We start from the raw sequence: 9,656 nt of genomic DNA on the forward strand, positions 1-9,656 counted from the left end.
GACCTGCTTCCTTTTGTACTCTAAGGCCAAATTTGGCTGTTACTCCAGGTGTTTCTTGACTTCCTACTTTTGCATTCCAGTCCCCTATAATGAAAAGGACATCTTTTTTGGGTGTTAGTTCTAGAAGGTCTTGTAGGTCTTCATCGAACCATTCAACTTCAGCTTCTCCAGCATTACTGGTTGGGGTATAGACTTGGATTACTATGATATTGAATGGTTTGCCTTGGAAACAAATAGAGATCATTCTGTCATTTTTGAGATTGCATCCAAGTATGCATTTTGGACTCTTTTGTTGGCTATGATGGCTACTCCATTTCTTCCAAGGGATTCTTGCCCACAGTAGTGGTTGTAATTGTTCTGAGTTACATTCACCCATTCCAGTCCACTTTAGTTCACTGACTCCTAAAATGTCAGTCTTGTTCAATCTTCATCTCCTGTTTGACCACTCCTAATTTGCCTTGATTCATGGAGATAACACTCCAGGTTCCTATGCAATATTGCTCTTTATAGCATTGGACTTTATTTCCATCACCAGTCACATCCACAACTGGTGTTGTTTATGGCTCCATCTCTTCATTCGTTCTGGAGTTATTTCTCCACTGGTCTCCAGTAGCATATTGGACACCTACTGACCTGGGAGTTCCTTTCCCAGTGTCCTCTCTTTTTGGTTTTTCATACTGTTCATGCATCACTTTAGAGAATAGGAATAAGTTAAGAGGGAAACACACATCTGGGAGAGATTCATATCTAGTCTTTTCCCTCATGCTTGTTCCCAAGCATACTGGATCTGAAAATGTAAAATATGAGAACATTGGGTTTATGTTTGTAATTTAAAAAGTAAGCATGTTTTGCATAAGTCTAGAATTTCCCAACAATTTTACATGGTTTAGATTAAATTAGGGCTTCCCTGGTCACTCAGACACATATGAATCTGCCTGCAATGCAGGAGATCCAGGTTTGATTCCTGAGTCTATAAGATCTCCCTGGAGAAGGGAATGGCTATGTACTCCAGTATTCTTTTTTTTTTTTTTTTGCCACTTTATTCATTTTTTTAATTGAAGGATAATTACTTTATAGAATTTTGTGGTTTTCTGTCAAACAGCAATAAGAATCAGCCATAGGTACACCCCTGTCTCCTCCCTCCTGAACCTCCCTCCCCTCTTCCTCCCCAGCCCACCTTCTGGATTGTCACAGAGCCCCTGCTGGAGTTTCTTGAGTCATGCAGCAAATTCCTGTTGGCTATCTATTTTATGTATGGTATTTTAAGTTCCATGCTACTCTCTCCATACATCTCACTCTCTCCCTCCTCCCCTCCCCCATGTCCATAGGTTTGTTCTCTATGTCTGCTTCTCCATTGCTATTCTGAAAATAAATTCATCAGTACCATCTTCTTAGATTCCATATATATGTATCAGTATATGATAGAATATCATGGGCAGAAGAGCCTGGTGAGCTACAGGTTCATAGGGTCACAAAGAATTGGACATGACTGAGTGACTAACACATTAAATTTATTCATCCCCTCATATGTTCATTTAAAAAAAATTTTTCTGGGGAATTCTGAAAACCTCCCTTTTGTGATATCAGCTAAAATACCATTTGAAAAATAATTAAAAAATATTTTTACTAATGAAATGATTATGGTTATTTATAGTAATTTTTTGAGGGACTCCATGTACTTCTAGTATAAAATAATAGTAGATACCATTTTTTGAGCATCTTATAAAAGATATTTTGGTTATTACCGTGTAACAAACTGTACCAAAATTTACTACTTTAAAATAACCATTTTGTTTAATTTATGGTTTTGTGGGTCAGGACTCTAGGAAAGTCTTGGCTAAGTATTTTGTCTCTGTTCCATATGGTGTTAGATGGGGCTGCTTAGGCTATGGGTCCCACTTCCAAGATGGTTTGTTCACGCACATAACTGAGACTTCAAGTGCTCCTCGAATTATCTCTCTCCATATGGCATTTCCTCCTTCAGAGCCCCTCCACGTGACTTGGGCTTTCATAGATGGTGGTTTCACAGTATTGTACTTCTTACACAGTAGCTGACTTCTACAAGGCAGAAGTGAATACTACCAGACCACTTAAGCACTATCACCAGACTGGTACAGCATCATTTTTTCCATACTTCTTGGTCAAAGCAGATCCAGGGTCTGCCCAGACTCAAGGGAGTGGAAAAACACACTCCATCTCTTAATAGAGGAGGACAAAGTCACATTGCAGAAGAGTACATTAGAAGGGAGCCATCCATCTTTGGAAAATATGATTAGCCACACTAGAACATATTTAAAATCTTTCTCATGAATTGCATTCATTTGAGCCTTTCAATAACCCCATTATGAAGTAGTGACTATTACCACTGCCATTTTTCAGATGACCAAACTGAGTCCCATGCTGCTAAATAGCCAGCCCAAACACTGCAGACCTAGTGAGTGGTATATCTTATTTTGACAATGAGGAATCTGATTTGTGGGCATATACTCTTTACCATGGCTTCCCTGGTGGCTCAGAGGTTAAAGCGTCTGCCTGGAATGTGGGAGACCCTGGTTCAATCCCTGAGTTGGGAAGATCCTCTGGAGAAGGAAATGGCAACCCACTCCAGTACACTTGCCTGGAGAATCCCATGGAGGGAGGAACCTGGTAGGCTACAGCCCATGGGTCGCAAAGAGTTGGACACGACTGAGCGACTTCACTTTCACTTCACTCTTTACCACTGTATTTTCTTGCCTACCACACAAAAAGCATGAATCTGGGCCCATACATAATCTTGTACAAACAAGATTTAGCAGTTGCTTTAAATCCTCTTCTTTGTACATAAGACAAAAAGTGTGCACACAGAGTACTGTAATATATATCATTGTAAATGTGCCCTTGACCCATTTTAGGTACCTGAGTGCAAAATGACTTGTTGGGTCAAAAGGTTAGTATATTCATAAATTTGATAAATTCTGACACATACTATCTTGTAGACTCTGGTCAATGTATAATCCTCCATCAATGTATGAGAGGTCTGTTTTCCATCTCTTTGCCAACAATGTGATTTGAAGGTCTTTGATCTTTGTCAAATAAGCCAGTGAAATATGGCATATCACAGTAATTTAATTAACATGTCTCCTATTATGAGTGATGTTGTTCACCCATTTCTTTTTCTGTGAACCATCTTTTCATATTGCTGCCAATATTTTTTATTGGAATATATATTTATCTCACTTCCAACACACTTCATACATTAAGAAAATTAGTATTTTGTCTGCAAATATTTGCTAGCTTTTGCATGTGACTTTGTTTCTGGTGTTTTTGTTATTCAGAATTAAAAGTATATACAGATATAACCAAATTTTATGTACATTTATCTTCTGAGTTTTTTGTCACAATTTAGAAAGCTTTTTTTCTACTGCAAAATTATGAAAATCATCTCTCATGTTCTATCTTAAAACCCTAGGAATCACTCAGAGCTTCTCAGCCTACCTGGCTGAGGCAAACTTTTAAAATTAGGAGAAGGCACTTAAGAACCTGGATTCTTGGTTTGCAAGATCTGCAGCTCTGACCTGCACTCCCACGTGGAAACACTGAGCTGCAGGTGAGTGGCAGCCCTATGCCTTTGGATTGGACCTGTCCTCCTGTTTTGCAATACTCCCAACCTTGCCCTTTCTGTTCACTGATGTTCCAAGCAATACCTCTTAGGTGATTAAGCTCCTTGCTCTTGAATTAGAGCTGTATGTAAGGTTAGAGGTAAAATGTCTGAGCTGTGAAAAAGTTAGGCTCTTTCCAGAGCAGTCTTTTTTTTTTTTTTTAAGTTTCACATATCTCTCCATTTAAACTGTGTAATGTGGTGTTTCCAAAAGTGGGGTACACACCCATATCCTGGAAGTAGGCAAAGCCATAATGCAAATGCAGTACATCTTTTCAATGGACACCTTGGCACTGAAATTGGTGGTGATGATGACGGTATATAATTTGCTCGTGAATAATTTAAAATATGTCTGCTAAAAAGAGATATCAACTTATTCTAGAGTACAAATTAATATTTTAATGACTTTTTTAAGATTAAAAAAACTCTAGCTATGTCTTTGGGCCCCATTTATGTATTTACTCATCTCTGATGTAAGGGTCACTTCGGTGTAAAAGTTTGTTACCATCAGGTGAGGAATTCTGCATGCATGCTCTTTCACTCAGTCTTGTCTGACTCTTTGAGACCTCATCGACTGTAGCCCGCCAGGCCTCTCTGTTCATGAAAATTTTCAGGCAAGAATACTGGAGTGGGTTGCCATTTTCTGTTCCAGGTGATCTTCCTGATACAGGTATCAAATCCATGTCTCCTGCTTTGGCAGGTGGATTCCTTACCACTGAGCCACATGGGAAGCCCCATGACAAGCCTAAATAAAGATAAATTGCATTGCCAAGTCAAACCTTCCCACACTTTATATAAAAATTAATTTCAAACAGCTGATGTTGGGCTGGTGCCTAATAATTGAGTTTTCAGGTAAAAAATGTTGCTTGATTCAGAGGGTTATTGTGAATTAACATGTTATTAATAAAGACTACATAAAGACTGAAAAGAAATATTATGTATGTGAAAAGGAGTAAAACAGAGAACCCAAGAGAGGGTAATTATATTCTCTCTATAAATGTTTTCAGAATTTTATTCAAATAGTAGAGAACAGATATATTTCAACCAATATTTATTGAATGCTTAGTGTGTGCCAGGATGGTGACTGCAGATGGTGACTGCAGCCATGAAATTAAAAGATGCTTGCTCCTTGGAAGAAAAATTATGACCAACCTAGACAGCATATTAAAAAGCAGAGATATTACTTTGCCAACAAAGGTCTGTCTAATCAAAGCTATGATTTTTCCGGTAGTCATGTATGGATGTGAGAGTTGGACTATAAAGAAAGCTGAGAGTCAAAGAATTGATGCTTTTGAACTGTGGTGTTGGAGAAGACTCTTGAGAGTTCCTTGGACTGCAAGATCCAACCAGTCCATCCTAAATGAGATCAGTCCTGAGTGTTCATTGGAAGGACTGATGCTGAAGCTGAAGCTCCAATACTTTGGCCATCTGATGCGAAGAATGGACTCATTTGAAAAGACCCTGATGCTGGGAAAGATTGAAGACAGGAGGAGAAGCAGATGACAGAGGATGAGATGGTCAGGTGGCATCACCGACTCAATGGACATGAGATTGAGTAAGCTCCAGGAGTTGGTGATGGACAAGGGAAGCCTGGGGTGCTGCAGTCCGAGGGGTCACAGAGTCAGACACAATAGTGACTGAACTGAACTGAACTGTGTGCCAGGAATGATTAACTAAGCAGAATAGAGTAGCTTTATTTACAGTATTTACAGTCTGAGGGAAGAAAGAAGGATATTAGCTAAAAACACCACAAATCATCTCTTTCTCTTCTCTTCCTCTGGGTGCAGAACACCTAAAATGCTGGATAAACTATATTTTAAAATAAAACATTTAAAGAACCCAAATGAGCTGACAGTAAAGAAAATTAAAAAAAGACAAGAACTGATGAGAAAACACCTTTCTCTCCTTGTGTGCTTCTGTCAGTGTATCCTTGTGTACAAACTTGGTTTTAATGGTATATAGCATGGAAGTCAAAAGACACAGCCTAGGGTCCAGAGAGGGCAAGAAGTCTGATTGGCAAGCTCTGTTTAAAAACAGGACCCTAATGGATGACACTCACAATGGGCAAACTAGAAAACCCATTCCCATAAAGGAGACTTCAGTATCTTGGACTTTGATTTGAATGCTATTTTTAAAAAGAAAGAAAAGAAAAATTCAGAAACACTTCATCTGAGAATTTCTAACCCATAAGTATGAGTTCACTTTAGTTTGGAGGCCATAACTCACTGTACCTGAGTAGTCTAAAAATATTCTCAGACAAAAATTTAGTCCAAGTGGTCCTGAGTTGGTAAGTGCCTGCAAACAACTGGTGGGAGCAAACAGAGCATTTTGGTTTTTTTTCGAGTAATATGCTTTAAATAGTTTCAGAGGGGGTCCATAGATAAAGTCAAAGGAACATCAGTTCATAATAAAAATTTAAAAAATATATGCAAGGAAGTTGAATACCCTGAGGAAGTCAACAAAAAATACAAAGTAGAATCAGATTTGTAAGAACTGCATAATCATCAGATATGGACTCTAAAATAATTTCATACATTAAATAAATAAAGATATTGAAAAGATGGTAAATGTATAAGAAACTGGGAATACTGTAGATTTGTATAGGAAACTGCATAAAATTTCCATAAATAAACAATATAATAATTAAAATAAAAACTGAGTATGTAAATACCAAATTGAAAGTAGCTAACAAGAAAATTAATGAACTGGAAGAGATATGGATAAGTTACCCAGAAAGTAGCATACAGAAATAAAAACACAGAAAATATAAAACTTCTTACATGGAAGATATAGTAAGAAAGTCCAAATATGTAACTGAAAACTCAGAAAGATAAATGAGAGAAAACTGGGGAGAGATAACAGCCAAAGAGATAATAGCTGAGCAGTTTCCTCAGTTGATGAATAACTACAATCCTTAGGTTAATGATGCTCAAGGAATCTCAATTGAATTAAAGTAAAAACCCATCTGAACACATCCTAGTGAAACTGCAGACCACCAAAGACAAAGTGATGATCTTGAAGCAATCAGTAAAAGAAAAAGCAACCAGAGAGAAAAGAAAGATTATCTACAAAGCTGTGTTAACTAGATGGAGAGCTAACTTCTCAAATGCAATAGTGGACCCCAAAAGAAAATATAATAATGTTATTCAATGTATGAAAAAGAAAATAATTGTTGATATAAATGATTAAATGTAAAATTGAATATTCAGTGAAATTCTTTTTAAAATTAGGTTAAATGAAGACATTTCAGCACAAAAAAAAAAGAAGCAAAAAAACCCCCAAACCAAAAACTGAAATTCTGAGTTTATTACCAATAATTCTTCATTAATAAAAATCTAAAGACTGTATTTCAGAAAGAAGAAAATGAGCCCTGAGGAGCACCTGAGACACAAGGAGGCATGGTAAATAAATAATATGGTGTACTTCTGGGTAAATATAAACACTGACTACATAAAGCAGTTAAAAATTTAATTTATGGGCATATAAAATCAATATAGATTCAATATAAATAAAAGGATATATATATACATATATATGTGTGTGTATATATATATATATATATATATATGGCTATACACCCTCTTCCAACAACACAAGAGAAGACTCTACACATAGATATCACCAGATGGTCAATACTGAAATCAGACTGATTATATTCTTTGCAGCCAAAGATGGAGAAGCTCTATACAGTCAGCAAGAAACAAGACCAGGAGCGGGCTGTGGCTCAGATCATGAACTCCTAAGACTTAAATTGAAGAATGTAGGGAAAACCACTCGACCATTCAAGTATGACCTAAACCAAATCCCTTACAATTTTACAGTGGAAGTGAGAAATAGATTTAAGGGACTAGATCTCATAGACAGAGTGCCTGATGAATTATGGACGGAAGTTTGTGACATTGTACAGGAGATAGGGATCAAGACCATCCCCAAGAAAAAGAAATGCAAAAAAGCAAAATGGCTCTCTGAGGAGGCCTTAAAATAGCTGTGAAAAGAAGAGAAGTGAAAAGCAAAGGAGAAAAGGAAAGATATTCCCATTTGAATGCAGAGTTCCAAAGAAAAGCAAGGAGAGATAAGAAAGCCTTTCTCAGTGATCAGTGCAAAGAAATAGAGGAAAACAATAGAATGGGGAAGACTAGAGATCTCTTCAAGAAAATTAGAGATACCAAGGGAACATTTCATGCAAAGATGGGCACAATAAAGGACAGAAATTGTATGGACCTAAGAGAAGGAGAAGATATTAAGAAGAGGTGGCAAGAATACACAAAAGAACTGTATAAAAAAGATTTTCATGACCCAGATAATCACGATGGTGTGATCACTCACCTAGAGCCAGACACCCTGGAATGTGAAGTCAAGTGGGCCTTAGGAAGCATCACTACAAGCAAAGCTAGGGGAGGTGAAGGAATTCCAATTGAGCTATTTCAAATAGTGAAAGATGATGCTGTGAAAGTGCTGCATTCAATATGCCAGCAAATTTGGAAAACTCAGCAGTGGCCACAGGACTGGAAAAGGTCAGTTTTTATTCCAATCCCAAAGAAAGGTAATGCCAAAGAATGCTCAAACTACCGTATAATTTCACCCATCTCATATGCTAGTAAAGTAATGCTCAAAATTCTCCAAGCCAGACTTCAACAATACATGAACCATGCATGAACTTCCAGATGTTCAAACTGGATTTATAAAAGGCAGAGGAACCAGAAGTCAAATTGCCAACATCCTCTGGATCATCGAAAAAGCAAGAGAGTTCCAGAAAAACATCCATTTCTACTTTATTGATTATGCCAAAGCCTTTGACTGTGTGTATCACAACAAACTGTGGAAAATTCTGAAAGAGATGGGAATACTAGACCACCTGACCTGTCTCTTGAGAAATCTGTATGCAGGCCAGTAAACAGCAGTTAGAACTGAACATGGAACAACAGACTGGTTCCAAATAGGAAAAGGAGTATGTTAAGGCAATGTATTGTCTCCCTGCTTATTTAATTTATATGCAGAGTACATCATGAGAAACGCTGGGCTGGATGAAGCACAAGCTGTAATCAAGATTGCTGGGAGAAATATCAATAACCTCAGATATGCAGATGACACCACCCTTATGGCAGAAAGAGAAGAAGAACTAAGGAGCCTCTTAATGAAAGTGAAAGAGGAGAGAGAAAATGTTGGCTTAAAGCTCAATATTCAGAAAACTAAGATCATGGTATCTAATCCCATCTCTTCATGGCAAATAGATGGTGAAACAGTGGAAGCAGTGGCTGACTTTATTTTTTGGGGCTCCAAAATCACTGCAGATGGTGACTGTAGCCATGAAATTAAAAGACGTTTATTTCTTGGAAGGAAAGTTATGACCAACCTAGACAGTATATTAAAAAGCAGAGACATTACTTTGTCAAAAAAGATCCGTCTAGTCAAGGCCATGGTTTTTCCAATAGTTATGTATGGACCTGAGAGTGGGACTATAAAGAAAGCTGAGCACCAAAGAATTGATGCTTTTGAACTGTGGTGTTGGAGAAGGCTCTTGAGTCCCTTGGACAGCAAGGAGATCCAACCAGTTCATCCTAAAGGAGATCAGTTCTGAGTGTTCATTGGAAGGAATGATACTGAAGCTGAAACTCTAATACTTTGGCCACCTAATGCGAAGAACTGACTCATTTGAAAAGACCCTGATGCTTGGAAAGATTGAAGACAGGAGGAGAAGGGGACGACAGGGGATGAGATGGTTGGGTGGCATCACCGGCTCAATGGACATGAGTTTGGGTAAACTCTGGGAGTTGGTGATGGATAGCGAGGCCTGGCGTGCTACAGTCCATGGGGTCACAAAGAGTCAGACATGACTGAGCGACTGAATTGAAATGAAAATCAGTATAGGAATAAAATCCTCAAGTATATAGCGTGCAAGTCAGAAGGCATTATCAATATTTAAGTGCTCTAAGATTTGTTTTTTCAAAATGAATATAAAAATATTGATTAACCTTTCTTTTTTAAAGTTAAATATGTTAACTATGCATATTGATCATTT

This window comes from Cervus canadensis, chromosome 30, assembly GCF_019320065.1.
Source record: "Cervus canadensis isolate Bull #8, Minnesota chromosome 30, ASM1932006v1, whole genome shotgun sequence".
In the NCBI taxonomy this organism is placed as follows: Eukaryota; Metazoa; Chordata; class Mammalia; order Artiodactyla; family Cervidae; genus Cervus; species Cervus canadensis.